This window comes from Ochotona princeps, chromosome 6, assembly GCF_030435755.1.
Source record: "Ochotona princeps isolate mOchPri1 chromosome 6, mOchPri1.hap1, whole genome shotgun sequence".
NCBI classification, from domain to species: Eukaryota; Metazoa; Chordata; class Mammalia; order Lagomorpha; family Ochotonidae; genus Ochotona; species Ochotona princeps.
In genome coordinates, this window is record NC_080837.1 from 54893256 (window position 1) to 54911639 (window position 18384).

Here is an 18384-nt window from a genome sequence, read left to right on the forward strand (position 1 = left end):
AGGCATTTTGTCTGAGAAATGACAGAACTTCTGAGGCTTAACTGTATGAAGGCTTCAAAATATTTGCTTAAGTACAATGCTATAATTTGTCGTTACATTTCAGGAAAAATTCATTTTAAATATAATGTTAGAAATACTTAGACATTTGTGAGTTGATTTGTTATTTTATTAAAAGGCAGCAACTCTTATTGCCATCATTTCATTTAAAAAAAAGAAGATACGAATGCTTAGAGTTAATAAATGTAAAACTGGAAATTTTAGCCACATTCTTCTTGGCTTCTGACTCATGTGCCTGTTTACATTACAAAGAAATAATAATAATAATAATGCCACAGAGAATGCCATATGAGCTGATCATCTTAATATTTTAATTTTCCCTAGTTGATAACTTAGAAAATGTAAGAAAAATACTATATTGCAGAAACTTATGGGAGTAGGAAAAATTAGTGTTATGCTCTAATTCTGTAGATGAAGAAAACATTGGATGGAGAAAATGTTGAAGGAAATCCAAGAGTAGCATGAAGAAAATATTAAATTCACAAAAGTCAGTCTTCATCATTTTTAGGCATCTTAGGCATTTTAGAGGGCAGCAAGATTTCTCAGAAAAAACAACGTGATCTTCCTTTGTAAATACTCTGGCATAACAGGTGTGTTGGCTAGTGATAAGATACTCTGCCAAGTGACAAATAATTGCACATGAATCATGAAAAGACATTTGCCCTGAGGTTTATTTGAATATGATTTTAAAAATGACATTCTGCTTTTTTTCCTCAGCGTTGGAAATAGCTGCATACATCGTTTTTTGAATAGTAAAGTTGACATTGTTTTTGACACAACATATCTTACTTTTAATGTTCACAAATATTGTTGGAAAATATATCATGAGTTCAACCCAGTTCCCCACCCTAATCTCTTAACATGATGTTGATCATAACTCTATTTGTCCACATTTTCCAAGCCATATTTTGTGTCATCATCAGTCTGGTTTGTAATTTCCTATTGATGAGTCATATCCCCAGTTGACCGTAGGCTCCTTAAGAGTAGTGGAGAATAAGCTTTGTTTATTTTTATAACCTGATCTTCGTTTGACCCTGTCATATGCAGAATCGTTGATTCTTCAAAACATAAGTGAATAACTATTCTTGGTATCTGTGTATGATTCAAAAAACTTTGATGCTCCCTGCTCCAATTGTAACAATTACTAATTTTGGGAAAATTACACTTGTGTCAGAAGTTTGCTATTCCTGTCAGGTGGCAGATTTCAGGTGGAAGATAAGCAATTTTTTTTTCATCTGTATACCTGAATGTGTAACAGATTCAGGAAAAACAAAAGATACACACTTGTATTCTCCATGTAACTGTTCAGTTTTTAAAAGTGAGAGTAGGAGGGTTTATGAAGACATCTGTGACATTGATCATCTGGCTATTCCTCATTGGCCAGGCTGAGAAGACACAAGCTGACCATCTCTCTTGCTGGTTCCGAATCAATAGACCCAGTTGCAGAGATGGGCCTTCTAAGATCCAGTATGCCTTTCTGTTAGGCAGGTGTACTTGAAATTTTAAGTGTAGGGTGAATTTTATAGAACAGTTCTTGAACATCATTCCCACAGAGCCAAATGATTGTATTTGAAATTACCAAAGGTGACCAAACTGCACAGAAACATTTTCCTAAAAGAAAACAAAGCAGGTAGGTTTATAATCACAGAGTTAAATAATAGGATGTAGAATCAAATATGTTCAAAGAACGTGTTAATGGAACTAGTGGGTATCTTAATTTATGTTGGTTGGTGGTAAATACTTAATGATGGAGACTTCTCAGAAGGAATGCCATTTACCCAGATAGCATCAGAAAAAGAAGACATATTGGCAAGAAAACAGATGACATATAAGAGATTAAGAAAAAGGTGGAGATTTTTAAAATGCACGGTTTCCATTTCAGGGATTGTATTTCAAGGGTTTAAATGATTGATCAGAGCTTAGGCCATTGCTGGAGCACTTGTCCAGAAGCTCTACTAAGTTGCTAACAAGGTGGACACTGAAAACAAAACAAAACAAAACAAAACACTAAACAGGTATAGAAGGAATGACACTATTTTAATGGATGCGTGAGTACGTACTAGAGCTCTCAGCTGCTTTGTGTTCCAAGCACTGCGGCATCCTAGGGAATGTCAGGGTCCCTGTGAGAAGAAGAAGGGAGCTTTTTTTTTAAGTTACCCTTCTAGGCAGAAGACAGGGAGAGAGGAAGATATTGGTCTTTAATAAATTAAGAACTTTCATAATCAGATTTCTTGTATGTAAGAAAATTTGCTGACTTGGATAGTAGGTGTATGAAAGCCCCATACCCCATGTATCCTAACTACCTTATTTGTTACCAGAGTGGTACCACGCAGGGGCATGTGGTGTCCTATGTGATCGGTGTGGGTTTGACTCTTGCCTACATCTTCATCTTTGGCCTCCAGACTGTACTGCATTTGGCTTGTGGCCAGTTGCTACTAAGTTAGAATAAATCACCATGAAGCACTCAAAAGGACTAGGAAAATGCAGGGGATGGCAAGATCAGTTTGAGGGTTGACGCAGGGCCAGCATGGGATGTAGTTCCAGATGCCAGACAAAAGCGTGGTTCAACTTCAATGGCACAGGAAGTAGGTATAGCAAATACTCTTGCAGGAGGCAGGGATTTTATGTAGGACACCTGGGACGCCAAATAACATCTGAAATGCTATCCTCAGAGAAGACAAGGTTGTTAGTATGAGTGAGTAGATGTATAGTCGAAGTATTGTGTAATTGCATGTATTTATAGAAGCAAAAACAGGAGGGGCAGGTGGAGAGAGGAAGTATTTATAGTTATTCACATGAATATTAAAATCATCTGTGATAAGGATTGGGCACTAAAAGAGGAAAGTGATGTCAGGTAATCTGGTTGTATAGGTTCAGATATGGAGAACGGGCATAAAATAGGGGGTGAGTATATTTAAATCTGAGCTATGGGATAATGAGACCAAATCCCACCCATGTTAAATTTTACCATCCTCTGATCAAACCAAATTTGGCCATGATTTGCTACTTCTTCCATTTGACTTGAAGCAGTTGTTAATGAAGTTTTGTTTTATTTTTTTTAAGCATTCAGTAGTAGCAGAAGTTATGCCCATAATGCTCTTATGTGACATAATTGGTAAGTTGTTGACATTTTTATTTAGTATCACTGAGGAAGAAAATGAAAATTAAATGGCTGCTATAAAATAGAATTAATAATACATTTGTAAAAAATGGGAAGAATCTCATCTAGACTTACACACCTGTCTGCAGGCTTCCTCCTTGCCGCTCGGTCCCAGCACTCCTGTCAGCCAGTTTTTCTGCATGGGGATGGCTGCATGGAAAGGGCAGACACACAGCCCCAAAGCAATCATTTGCTCTGCAACAACACCGCTGCTTGCAGCTTGGGCTCATATGCGGAAGGGAGACTAACAATGCCCATCATTGGTTTTCTTGTTTCCTTGCGAGGGTTTTCTGACCACTATGTGTATGTATGTATTTTCACCCAATAATGAAACAGTATGTCATGATGAGAGCTTTTTGAGGTCAGCTTTTCCTCAGGTATAAGAATATATACAGGGAACTCAATAGCTAATCAGTGGTTGAGTGACAAATCTGTTGAATGAATAAATCCTAAAGACCAATTTCAGAAGATGGTGATTGATGTTAGATATGGGTTTCTCTTTAAGATTTATTTATTTATTTATTTATTTATTTATTTATTTATTTATTTAATTGGAAAGACAGATAAACAGAACGAGATGCAGAGAGAAAGATCTCCCGTCTAGTATTCATTCCTCAAGCAGCTATAACAGTCAAAGCTAAAAGCCAGGAACTTCTTCCAGGTCTCCCATGTGGATGCAGGGTCTCAAGGCTTTGGGCCATCCTCCTCTGCTTTCCCAGGCCACAAACAGGGAGCTGGATGGGAAATGGAGCAGCTGAGACACGAACCAGTGCCAAAATGAGATCCCATAGCATACAACATGAGGATTCAGCCACTAGGCTATCGTACCAGGTGTGGGTTTCTAATGTGTTAGCTGAATGTGTTAAAGTTTGTGTAACTGTTTAAAATCGTATATAGGCCCGGTGTGGTAGCTTAGTGGCTAAGGTCCTCACCTTGCATGCACTGGGATCCCATATGTGTGCTGGTTCATGTTCCAGCGGACTTGCTTCCCACCCAGCTCCCTCATTGTGGCCTGGGAAAGCAGTCAAGGATGGCCCAAAGCTTTGCGACCCTGCACCCACGTGGGGGACCCGGAGGAAGCTCTGGGCTCCTGGCTTTGAATCAGCTCAGCTCCTGTTATTGCGGCCACTTGGGGAGTAAATCATTGGAAGAAAGACATTCCTCTCTGTCTCTCCTCCTCTCTGTATATCTGACTTTCCAATAAAAATAACTCTTTTAAAAACACACATACAAAGGTTTTCCTGAAGGAGTTTTCATTGAAGCATGTATGTGAATGCTTTGAACTCTTCAGTGTTTTTTTTCTCTAGGATACTTCTTGTGTGCCTTTGTTTTCCATGCTGTGCCTGCAGTTCTGTGCATGAAACAGTATCTCAAAGTGTAATTGATTTTATAAGTGGTTTAAATAAACTGCCACATTTCCATTCCTAGAAAACAAGCTTAGAGATCATGGCGAATAACACAAGAGCGGCAGTAAAGTGTGTGGATCTACAGTTGTATTACTGGATAATGATGACCTGCTGCTGCCAGTAAACTTTATTGTCATTTATCTATTTCTTCCTTTTACTATGTTTCAATGTAAGCTTTTCAGAATATTTCCTAACTCTGGGTACTACGCCCTGATTTATGCTTAACTTCTGATTGTTCTCCTGGGAATCTGGTCCTGCACAGTGGCCAACTAGAATTTTTCTCTGTACTTTGGCACAGCAGGATTTGAACACTCAAATCTTCCTGTCATTAGAGTAGCCTCTGTTCACTTTCTCTCCCCTCTGGCTGTCTTTTCCTTCTCCACCCAGTTTCTGAAAATCCCCTGCGCTGAAGCTTCACGTGCTTTCTGTGGAAATCTGAGTCTTCATTGCCGCGTTTCCCACCCTCTAGCCCAGGGAATTTCTTCTGGCAGGTACTTCTGAATGGCTACCATCCAGTGGTCGTCTCCTCATGTTTTGACTTCATGGACATAGTCTAACTCTGAATAAAAATAAATCTCTTCTATTGGCCTTCTTAAAAACCTTCCATTTGGCATTTGTGCCCATTTCTATAAGTGGTCTCTATGGCCCTGTTTCTGTCTGCTACTCTTTCAATATTTAATGTATATGAACAGTCTATTCTCGAATTTTTCCTGTTCCTCTTGGACCTTTCTCTGTGCTGGCTCATCAGTGCCCAGGATAGAAAACACAGGTGTTCTTCTCCATCACACCTGTTTGTAACTAATTTATATTCACATGATTTGGCTTATTTTCTATCCTCCACTTCCCTGGTAATTGTGTAATGATGCTTTTCTTTGTTCAATCCAGAACGAGGTCCCTAACATGCCCTGAAGTCATTCTTCTCCCTCGCTTATGATCCTTCTCATATTTCCCACTGTCTAAATGCCAAGTGCTTTGGTTGAGATTTGAAGGAATTTCAGGTTTTGAATATTTCTCTTTTGCTTTGCCATTTGCTTTTCTTCATTGCCTACATCTTTGTGTCCTGTAAATTACAATATTCTGATGGCTTCTCATTTTCCTCATAATGTTCCTTTAATTCCAAAACCCATAGCCGATTACTAGTATCCCTGGAAACTCTCTGGAAAGGAAGAAACACAAGGAACAAGAGTGAGGAAAAGTTGCTTTTCTGCTTTCCTCCCAGATGCCCCACAATGCCAGGGCTGGGCCAAGAGAAATCTGGGAACCAGAAACAGGATCAAGTCTGTCCCATGGGTGGCACAGAACCAAGTATTTGAGCTGTCACCCTCTGCCCTTTAAGGTTGCATTAGCAAACAGTTGGAATGGGATTCCCCTGAGGGATGCCAGCATCCCAGTCATGTTTCGCAATTCCCAGATCCAATGCTTAATTTGAAATGCTCATTTTTAATGACTTAACTGAAAGATCACCTTCCTTGATTTGATATAAAGAAGAATTTTCCTGTTTCTTTGTGTCACAGTACCTTGAACTGTGGTTTTTGTCACCTCAATGTTTATGTTCTAATCATGAAAAAAATTTCTGCAAGCAATATGAATCTCATATGATGGCTACTCTAATTGGGAGAGATGAATTCCACCGGAGCGTATTGGAGGACATTTGATGCAAACGTGCAGAGAAAGTGACTGCCGAAGGACGATGCAGAGGATAATTGAGCCTTATTTTGGAAAGGGGTGGAAAGTTAAGTAGGTGCAAATCTTGGCAGTGGACTGAGAGAGAAGCTGACTCATGTTGGGTCAAATGTGAACTTGCAGTGCAGAATGGAGAACAGGCTAAGACCTGGTTTATAGAAGACCTTGAAAGCATGCTGATGAGCTTGGTTGGAGTTTTAGCTAGACACAGTGGAAACCCTGTAAGAATTTTAGTAGGAGAGGAAGCTGGACAGATGACCACATAGGAAATATCTGTCACTGTAGAGATGAGAAAAAAAATACACAGAGATCCTTGAAAACAGAGCATAAAAAAGGAGTTAGAGAGTTAATGTATTGTAGTGAAAATGATGGTGGCATAGAGTAGGGTGGCATGAAATGGTAAAGATAGTGAAATTGCCAAGGGGATAATTTTGAAGACAGTGAAGATCTGAGGATGCTAGGGCAGGCAGAGGTACAAGATTCTGCCTAGTGTTCTAACATGGGCAGTGGTGGGGGGTGGTGCCATTGAACAAGCATAAGTGTCCCTGAGAAGAGCTGAACTTGGACAGGAATGCGAAGACCATACCTGTGTATTTGAGGTACCTGTGAGACATGAAGATAAGAAGGACTGGCGGGCATTTTGAAGCCTGCAAGAAAGCCCTATCTGTCATCTCCTCCTACTAAACTGACATTTTCTGTGACCCGTCTTAATCATCTTCCAATGCTCTCTCCTACAGCTGGCTTCGAAGAACTATCTGCATGACTAAATGAAGACATAAAAGAATGAAATTGAAGTATTTTTCAGAGCAATCCTCCCTCTTTGCACCAAGGGCTGTATTTGGATCTTTTAGTTAATCAAGATTATCCTCTTAGGCTTTTCCTTTTCAGGATTCACATCATGAGTTCTTCCAAAGTTGCAGAAGAACTAGAAACAAAAATACGTTCTAAAATACCAGAGGTATGTCTAGGGGGCACGTCCCTTCTCATTCTGAACACATCTTTTCTGATCCTGTGCTGGTAGTTGGCAGCTGCTTTTTTTTTCCTTCCTGACACTCAGGTTGTTTGTGACTTTAATGGAGGTCTTACAGATACAGGTACTATTTTGTGTTATCCGGGCTAATGTTCAGATAATGAAAAATGACTGTAGTTTTGAAGTCTAAGTAGTTGAGGTTTCTGCAAGGTACACTTACCCTACATAATGAGAAAATGAATCATCCTTTCCCAAGTGGATCCTATCAGATGTCATTTTCTTCCTGTATTTATATGCAGTTTGGAGTTAATCTGGCATTATCCCTAGGTATTATACAGGAGAAGAGGCAAGGATTCTTGTGCAAAATAGCATTGCCTTAAAATGCAGCACGTATGTGCTTGCATAAATGAAAAATTTCTTGGGAAGTCATAGGGACACACACACGCATGCACGCAAGCACGCACACGTTCACCCGCATCTAAGGACCTCGTTGTAATGCAGGCCATGGAGAATCTTTGGAAGAGCGCCACTTGGGAACAGCAGGTGTTCTCTTTGGATCTGCTGGCAGCGAGGGACACTGGCAGTCAAGGTTAGGACTTTGAGAGCTAAATAATAGAACTGAACTAGACTTTCTTTATTTTATTTTATTCTTCTAGCAAGAAATCCCCTAAGGTCATGGACTCTCTTCAAAAAATCTAGAGATCTGAAGTGATTAAGAATTGAACTTTCTTATGTTTATCATATACCACTATGGAAGAAATCAAGTGAATCTGAGCCCTGATGAGAAATGCTTGGGTCTCAGTCAAGGTAGTTGCAATCAGAATATAATTCAAGAAGCTGGGATAGGAGATCACTGATTTCTGCAAAAGGACAAGTAGACTCCCCCACCCAAGTCAGTCACTCTTGATCTTCCTTGTTTCACTTTGCTTTGCAAATTAAGCCTTTGTAAAAGCATCCTTGATTGAGGTGAACCATGCGTACTTCTCAGTTACATTTTGCTTTTACTCTGTCTCTGCAGCATAAGTACACTCTGCTGTGCCTGTACAATTAAAGATCCTTTTGGTTGAAAGACACTGAAGTAATTTCATATGGCATCTTACAGCACTGAAGGCTTAGGAGGATTTTTGTTGTAGAGATGTTTAAGTCTCCAACAACGAAATAATATACTTTCAGTGAGACTGTTTTTCTTTGCATCAGTGCCTTCAATTACCATGTCTTTGCTGATGACTTTCAAGTATCTCATCCTCTTAGCAGATTTACTTTCTGAGCTTCAGTTGGAATATCAAAGTGTACCCTTAACATCAGGATGACTGGGAGGCCATGGTGACAGCTCACATTCTTCAGGTTTCACACTGAACATGTGATGTGGTACTCAATCTCATCTGGCTTCAGTGTTTCCTATCTCCACTCATGACATCAGCACCTGTGCAGCTGTATAGGCAGGGCTCAGGCTAAGGTTATATCCTTGCCATGGTTGATTCCTTTGTCCCACACCCAATTAGAAATTAATTTGCCAGCAAGCCCTGTTGAGTTTTTAGTGTTGGCAGAATCTCCCCACCTCTTTCCCAAGTCACTGAGATCCTGTAGTCCAGGGGTCCTCACCCAGAGGATGTATTCCCATGCTGGAGACATTTGATCATTAAACTGGTAGGTTGCTACTGGCAGCTGTCTAGTGAGTAGAAGCCAGGGATGCAATTAAACCTTTTACGGTGCACAGATAAACCTCCACGGTGAAGAATTACCCTGCCCCAATTGTCAACTGAGGTGAGTTTGAGAATTTGTGCTCTAGTCTGTGCATACATCCTGAAATACCATTGCTAGATTACCCCCAAAACCTGTGAGATGATCCTCCTCCATTTAGTCAAAAGCAACATAAATCCAACTTCTCTGCCCCCCAGTTCTTGTCACTGCTGTTAGGGTAAAGACAATGCTTTCTTACAATAGTAGAGATAGCCTTTCAGGATTTTGGTTGCAGATACTTCTCCAAGGGGTCCTGGGCTGCCACGGTTTTTGTTCTGGTGCTATCTTAGCTGTGTACTTGTCTTCTGATGTACCTTGTTCTCTGTGTCTTTGCACTTCCAGGCATACTCCCTTCTTTGCTTAAGGAATATCTTGCCAGCCTTTACTCAGGTAATTCCTCTAGCTATATTTCACTTCATCACTTGAACATCATTATCCTTGAGTGGTGCTTTTTGAACCTTCGTTCTGTTCATTTTCTGATACAAATTCTGCTATCTAGCTCAGGGCTTTTAAAAAATACTGCTTAAATTTGTTGTGAACTTGCTTGTATTTCTAAAACTATAGGTAATTAAACAAGAGCTCAGATTTATTCATCATGTAATGACAACAGTCACACGTGACTTCTTGTTCTCTTATTTCTACAGTCTAAAACATATTTCCCCAAGCATCCCTGAAATTAGTGTCTCTTCCTTCCCATGACAATTAACATTTGCCATATTATGATATTAATCCCATTTTATAGTTGAAAACACTCAAACACTGAAGAGATGAACACCTTACCCACGTTTCCATACTTAACTATTGTGGTAGTATCAGCGTTTGGGCCCAGACTGTCTGATGCTGTGGACCCTATTGACTCACATTGCGTGTCTCCCTGCTTCATCTTGTTGCTTCAAGGATATTTTGAAATAATACATGTCCTATATTTTAGTCACAGGCCCACTGTAGCTCTGAATAAATGTCAACTATGATTCTTACTAGTATTTTTTATTTCCTTTATTACATCGTTATGTAGAGCCATCTCTTGCACAGAAAGAAAGATCTCAGGGAGGCCAGGTCTCCCCTACACTTGAGATTCTTGCTGTATCTGTGTTTCATAACACTGAGCTGGATAATAAGTGTTTTTGAGTCAATAAATGAATGCTTGAATGAGGAGTGGGACTATTAAGGAGAATTGGAGCTCTATCGTTTGAAGACACAAATGCTCATCTTGAGCGATTGGCTTGTGCACCTCTCACACTGCTTTTCCTGCTCTACATTGTAACATTTGTTTATGTAATTGCCTTTTATTTCCTCACTAGATTCTAAACTCCCTGTGCATGTGGCATTGCATCCCTGGTACCTACACAGTTGTGTTGTACAGAAGACAGACACTAAGCATGGTGGACTAATTGGCTGTTGAATTCTGTGGTGTTCCCAGCTCTGTTCAGGACTGGGCCCTGCCATAGTAAGAATATCTCTAAGGATATTTAACATCATATTAAAACTTTTTGACACTGAAATGCTGTCATTTCCAAATTATCTTCAGGATAATATCAAATAAATATTTTTATATATCTTTACACACTTACTATGAATTATGATAGACCATTCATCATACTCAATTGAAAAATAAAGATACACATTTGGAATATTTTCTCTTTCTGGGTTCTGGTTTAATTTGTGCTTAAATAAGAGATAGGAATCATTTTGCGAGTGTTTGCAGTGGGCTAGTGCTTATTTATCTTTATTTACTAGTCCTAAATATTGAGGAATGAGAACACAGGTTTTTAAGTATTGGAGATGATTTATCTGAGTTACTGTGTTGGAGAATAATGAATTTATTTCCTTTCCAATTGGCAGTATTTATTGAAAGGGTAAAGAATGAATCCTTTTTATGCCAAAGCAAATGTTGGGTCATAGGCCTCAGCATTAACCTGGATTCTTCCTTCTGGACCCAGTTTCCTGTCTTCCACAGCTCAATGTAAAAAAATATTGCATTCTGCCCGGTTGATGCCAGAAATTCACAGAAGAGAGCATTTTTGGCAGAATGTGCTTGTTTAAGGACAAAGGTGTTTGCATTCTGTGCTTTCATTTCAAAGATTTGTTCATACACTGTAGATGAGTGATTCACAAAACATAAATTGTCTCTTTAGCACTTAGAGATACAACACGTATTTCAGCATGATTGGCTGCTGGGAAGTTCCAGAGTGGCCTTGTTACTTGGCCTGTGCTCGCTGTAAGGCCCAACATGGTGCATTGGATGCCAAGGAAATTACAGTTGTGTTGCTTCAACTTTTAAGTGCCTTGGAACACAAAGGGTATTTGACTAACTGCTGCAGTGTATGACTTCTTTATTTCAGATACTGTGCCTATAGGTTGACCCTCCAGGTCAAATAAATAAATTATAAATAAATCACAAAACAGATTGGCTATGTGCCACAAGCTAACAATCAACACATTGCATTTTTACCTACATTTAGCTTTGCTGCATGCCTTATGGAAAAGCATATTAGAATACAGCAGCATCCTGTAACATATGGTCATTTTTATACATTACAAGATATGCCAAACTTTTATAACACAGCAATTACTTTATAGATTTAAATCTTTGGGACAGTGTTGTAAATTCACGTTATTTGAAGAATACTGGAGTTAAAATACAGATTTCTTTTATAAAGATACACAGAAATAAATACAAATATAGCTTCTTTTCAAAATCTATATGTTCCAGTTGGTTTATGAGCCTTTGTCAAATAGCCAGATCAAAAGATTTTCTTCTCAAAGCTGGATGAGAAATTTGTCACCTTTGACCTAACCATGAATTTATTCTGCATTATTTTTATTGCACATGTTCTTCTACCACACAATTCTACCTATACTGACACACTGCAATGCATACTTATGGAATGTTTAGAAATATTTTACTGTATTTATATCAGAAATTTGGAAACAGCTTAAAATGCTTTGCCTTCAGCAGATGGGCAAATGAATTACCACATTCATTCACTGAAATGTTGTCTAATGTTTAAACAGATTGAAGTGAATCTGTATGTGCCGATGTGGTCTGTAGTTCAAGATGTATGTGTAGTCTTGCAACAGAATGAAGAGGCTTATTTTATTCATGTAAAGAAGATGTAGTTTGTCCATATGTGCTTTTGAATGTCCCTTTTGGGAGTGCGTATGAGAAACAATTCTGGGGTTAGAATGTCTTAAAGGTGGGGAGACACTTAGTTTTGCATTTATATTCCTTTTTATTTCTGAAAATAGAAAAGTTTCTTCAAAAGAGTTAATCAGTGCAATAGCTCCAAATTGTCTCGTTAAGTTTTTGTTTGTTGTTGCTCCATATTGGTTACCATTTGGTGAGAAAAAAGGAGAGAGTACATGTTTGATTTCGTCTCATGGCAGAATTAATGGCTACTCCACATGCCTTCCTGGACCTAGCAAATGACCCAGCTGTGGCGCTACGTGTGACCCCTGCAGCATTCTTAGGATGTTGCACGTGTATCATCATTGCACTATCCAATCCCCTCATCCCCCCCTGTGATCTTTGCGGTGTTTGCCTTTAAGTCCATCACGGTGGAGCCTTTCTGTTGTCAAGGTCGAATTGCAGCCAGGATAATGACTTGTGTTCATTTCACTCTCCTCTTTCTATTAGATAGCAAGGCTATTTTTGTTATGATAATAATGGATGCTCAGGGATTTCAACCTCCCCTACCCACCAATGCTTTGTGGTCTCTCCATAAGGCATATAATGTATTCTGAATATTGGAAAGCCCTTCAGTACTTATTTTGTAAATGGTCGATACGGTTTGTAAGAGCAATGGAATTTTCTTCTGAAACAGTGACTGAGTTACAATTCCTAGAGAAAGACAAACTCTATAGTGTGTCCAAGGAAGGAATTTCCACCTTAACCAAAACGTGGGAATGGTCTTCAGCGGCTACTTTTTTAAAAAAGTTATTTATCAGCAGAAATCATAGAGTACTGTGATCCATCACTGAAAATAAGTACTTGAAAGAAATATTAATTTAAAATTATACACAGTCTACTTAGTACTTTGTAATCAAACAAGTGTTCAACCTTATAATTTAGTGAGGAGCATTTGAAGCAGTCAGCTGTTTTAATATGTAAATAAGGATCAAGGAAATTAGTCATTGAGTTGACAGTATAGGATGAAATTACATCAGGATGATCCCAGTCCTCTGCTCGGGGTGCAAGTTATCCTTACAGTGAGGTTGGCAAATCATTGTGAATACATGGGTCCTGGAATCAGCAGTAGCTGGGTAGCAGAAAATAGCTGGATCATGTTTTAATGTGAAAGAATTCAAAGTGCCAATCAGATCCTTGGCTTGCTCTAGTTCTCAGAAATACTTTGTGAAATGTGGATCATAAAACAGAATTTGGCTCCAAAACACTGAATTAAAATTATTCTTAGGAAGGCTTCAATTAGCTCCACAGCAAAACTACCAGTGTTCTCAATTTTGTAGCTGGAGATGCTTATGAGCGTGGCAGATGGCCACACAAAGCAACCATGTTATTTGATTCTCAAATTTATGTAAACTGGACTTATAAAAAAAATTTTTTTTAAAAAAAGTAAGACTTCTCAAGTGTACCACAACATTTCTAGGTCCCAAAATCAAATCCTGGAACCTAAAGGAAAACACCCTCTGCATTTGTCACCCTGTATTTCCAAAATGATCATGTCTCAGGAAGAGGAAAGCAAACTGCCTCGTATCCTCAGTTTTTAGAACTTCCATATTCTTCCACACCTGTCAGCTCATCTCCCAGGTTGTCCTTTTATAATCAAATCAATATGGGTTTGAATCTTGGCTGTACAAGTGGCTGGCTGGGAGACTTAGAGACAAATTATGTGGCTGTGGAAGCCTCGCTCTCATCTGTGTAAATACACACATGGGTTGTTTAAGGATTCAGAGAAAGAAATAATAAACCACATAGCACAATACCAAGAATATTGTAGGTGCTTGATTATGAGCTGTTTCGTCCAATCTGCCATTTGTTGTTTAGCACTTTTTGTTTATTTGAATACAAGGAGAGAGAGCTGCCATCAACTGATTCACTCCCCAAATCCCACACTAGCCAGACCTGGGCCAGTCTACAACCAGGAACTTGAAACCCAACCAGGGTTACCCATGGGAGTGGGGTGGTCCAGCAACTTAAACCATACACTGCTGCACTAGCAGAAATGAGAATGGGGAGCACATCCAGGACTTCAACTCAGGCACTCATACATAGAATTTCAGTGTTCAAGGAGTTGCTTCTTCAAGTATCTGATTGCTGCTTCAAGTATCTGTCTTGCAAAGCCTACTTGCCTATAAATGTTAGTAGGCACAAACCAGGCATCTCATACTTCATCCAAGAAGCATTCTTTGGAACCAGGTGGCAGTGATGGGTTGAGTATTAATTGAAACATTTGGTGTAGCATGGTCGCTGCACTTGAGAGGAGATGCGGACAGCTGTGCTTGACCTGTGTACCTGGACTGAATCCAGCTCCATCCTTGGGATGCCCTTTCTGTGAGTGAATGGGGATGCCTGCATTGCTGTGATATGAGTGGGTCATCAAATATCTGGATGAAGAGATAAAGCTGTGACCCCTAACCCTGAGGTAGACAAGATGTCTTTCTTTTTTTCAGTCTTCTTGCTGAAATTGTGGGAACATAAGTCAGTTTAAAGCCAGTGGAGGGACCTTAGATACATTCGGTAAATGTTCCTTCCATCCATCTACAAAGACAAAATGGAAGCCCCCAAGTGCACAAGGCAGCAGCCAGTGTTACGAATGTTACAGGCCTTCTCTGCCTGATGCTGCTTTCCAGGCGTTGGCCCTGCCCTCCACGTTCTGCCTTCCTGATGGAGACTGCGTCTTTGCTCGATTAATACATTTGCCATGACTCAAATCTTTTTCTTTTCCTGAACCAAATCAGTTATTATAGAAAGAAATACAGATGGCAGGAAAATGATGGTGAAATGTGCATCCACTGAAACCCCTAATGGATTGTAGGTGATGAAAAGCAAAAACAAACAAAAAAATCCACTACCGTTTCTTTTTGGTGATTTTCCTTGTGTGCTTCTCCCTGAGTTGTCGAGAGACTTCAGAGTCTCAAGAGCACTCATGAGACTTCGATGATTGTGCCGAAAGCAGAGTGTCACTTCACTGGAAATCTTACCTAAACAGGCACCCCGTATGCTCCTCAGTGCAAAAACGCCCCTCTAAGGAGCACCTAGCCTGTTCACATTTTAGCTTACTGGCTTCTGCTATGAGGATTTGCAACAAGTGACTGTTGCTGAAACTCGGGCCCCTAACGCCTATATAGTGGATCTGGCGCAGCCCCTTGTACCTAGGCCTTGTAGTAGTGCTAGAGTAAGGGTTGCTTTGCCATGTTCTTCACATGTAAATACTGTCGTTTTGCTTTGGTCCTTTGTGTTTCCATCCAATTCAGAATTGACCTGCAGTTTCTCTTTTCACGCATTTGAAGTACATCTCCATTGTTTTCCTTAGGCTTCATACTGTGTTTTTGACCTTAGATGAGTTTGGGGTGCAATGTCTGCTTCAGCTTTTGTGTAAAGTAAAATCAAGTTAAAGGATGCTTTCTGAGGACCCACTGGGGAACATCTCAGCGGGAGCAGACAGCTCTGCAGTGATTCCCTTAGAAAGAGGGGCTTTCTGGCCATGTCACTGAACAAAGGCTCGGGGCAGAAACAAAGCAGCTTACCTTCTCCTTCCCTCCGACAAAAATAACAGAGTTAGAACATACACAGGGGCAGGTGAAGATAAGGATCTCCATCCTCAAGGATGACAGAGGGAGTGAAAGCAATTACTGCCTGGGCATTTGACAATTATATCTTCCAAGTCTTTATTTAATGATAAGCTAATGTCTTTGTGATTTTAAGATTAAATTTCAACCTCTACATCTCTAACCTTTTGCCTGCTGCAGCAAAGTTGCTAAAACATATCTCAACGTAAATGGGATTTTCGAATATTAGCATTTTAAAACGAGGAACTTCACACAGTGCCTTTGTGTTATAGTCAGCAAAATGATCAGCGTGGACTATGCAGTTGAAGCAAGAATCTGAGCTCTGTACTTATTTGGTTCTCATCTTCTTTCTGGATTCCATTTCTTTTGATACCACATTCATTTCTTATCTCTTCATTTTGCAGTAATAGAAGAAGCCTTAACAGTCACGAGATTACATATTTATATCAGAGTTCAGACCAGGAATTCATTCTTTCCTAGGGAAGCAGAGAGATCATGTAAAAATGGTGACCACATGTTGACAGAATGCATGATTTAACAAAACCAGAGGCAATCATTTCAAAGAAAAATGTTTTATTTTCTGCCAGCAGAGTATAATGGAGAGAAATTGGCTGGTATTATTTTAAAAAATTGCCCAAATCACTGTAGTTAGTGTAAAATTGTCTCTGGAACTATTTCCTGTAAGTTAACCAGACATATGATTGTATCCTTTCTATTTTGAATACCAAAGCTCACATTTCAACTGTCTTGCATGGAGCCTATCAGGTATAATAGCCCTTTGTAAAGGTGCTTCCTTTTCTTTTGTAGTCTTTTCTGTCTAGGCTTCCACCCTCATTCACCCCAAACTTAGAATACTTACAGTTTGGGGCTTTTTCAGAAGTTTGGACTAAATAGTATTCACCAACAAATCATGAAAATAAGCCACTCAAAATGTGTTGCTCCGGAATGCAGAACTTCAAGGGGGATTAATGTAAACACTGCTTACATTATTAAAAACCCTTTGCACATTTCACTGGAAAATATTTCATTTTATTTAACTTGTGGTTCACAGAATTTCCTGGATTTTCTCCCAGTGCTTAAATTCATTTTAGACATTCCACACTCAGACTTTGTTGTTTGAAGGCATGGGAAGTATTATTAGCAGAAAATCAGATTTACATATTAATGAAAGGAATTGTGGAGTATGGTACGCTGACAGTAGTCACATATTTCTGAGTAAGTCATAATGGCCTGTATCACTTTATTAGAATGTTAATAATAGTCACGTCACTACTTGGGTCAGTGGTGTTTCCAATGGCTTAATAGGAATTGAGGATTGCTTGATACAGGGATTTCTTTCAAGTTAGTTACAAACTAGACCATCCCCTGGGATCTAAGCCTGTATTTAAGCAGAACTGTGAAATCAACTATGCAAACAGATTGAAACATAGTGTAAATATTAACTTACCTTGGGGACAGATAAAAGTGTTGCATTTGTGTCTACAAAGTGCCCAAAGCATCCCCGCTCACCAGATATAGCTGATTGATTTAGATTTATACTGATTTCAACAACCAACATGTATATGTAGATTGCTTGATTCAGATGCGTTACATTCTGCAGGAATGTTGCAAAGCAAAAACGTTGAAGTTTAAAACTGAACTCTAACACTCACACACATCATGCATTTTGTTCTTACTGAGAAGTAAAAACTATGTGCTGTGCTTTTTGGTTCTGTAGAAGACTATCTTTAAAAATATAAAACTAAGATTATTTCATTTTCTGAAACAGAAATTTTAGTCAAATCAATTTTCCTGTGTTATACATGTCTTCAGTAACCACACAAGCTCACTGAATACTGTGTGAAAATCAGATTGACTGTTTACTCATTGAAGCTTTGTGACTGAATTAGACTGTGAGTGATAGAAATAGGTCACAACTCATTCAGATTACAGGTGAATTGAATTATCTCAGGGCATGTCAACCACATTCACCAGTTGTACCACTAACATCATAAGCCATATGATATTTGGAATGGGTATCTGGCACAGTGGTTAGGATGAAGCTTCAGCTCCGTGCATCCTATATCAAAGTACCTGGATTCAAGTCCTGCCTCTGCTCCAGATCCCAGCTCCTGCCCAAATACATCTTGGGAGGCAGCAGGGGTTGCTCGCTCAGTAGTTGTATATCTTCCAGCCATATGGGAGTCATAGCTTGCGTTCTCAACCCCTGCATGTGGTGTGGTCTTCTGTGGGCATCTGGGGCACAAACCAATGGATATGAATTAGTATTGAATCCATGTGAAAATTAAGTACACTTATATAAAATAAAGAAACGTTTTTGCTTATTTCTGTATTTCTAGCAGTAAAAACTGTCCTGGAATTTATACATACCATCTGTAAAGTGCAGTATAAAAGTCTCAAACTTGACTTTGCATCTTAAGGTCTAGATTTACTTTTAACACATTCTTGGAGGAACATGGAAAATGAGTTGAGTTCTGTCTCACTTATTTGCTTGAAAGGTCTTCTTTTTTTCTTTAAAAGATTTATTTATTTTTATTGGCCAAGCAAATTCACAGAGAGAAGGAGAGACAGAAAGATCTTCCATCTGCTGATTCACTCCTCAAGTGGCCTCAATGGCT

General features: G+C 39.3%; 1 protein-coding gene across 1 annotated transcript in view; it reads left to right on the forward strand.

The window, feature by feature from the left end:
* Positions 1 to 18384, forward strand: part of NPAS3 (neuronal PAS domain protein 3) — an 830044-nt gene that overhangs the window by 214513 nt on the left and 597147 nt on the right. The window lies entirely within an intron of this gene.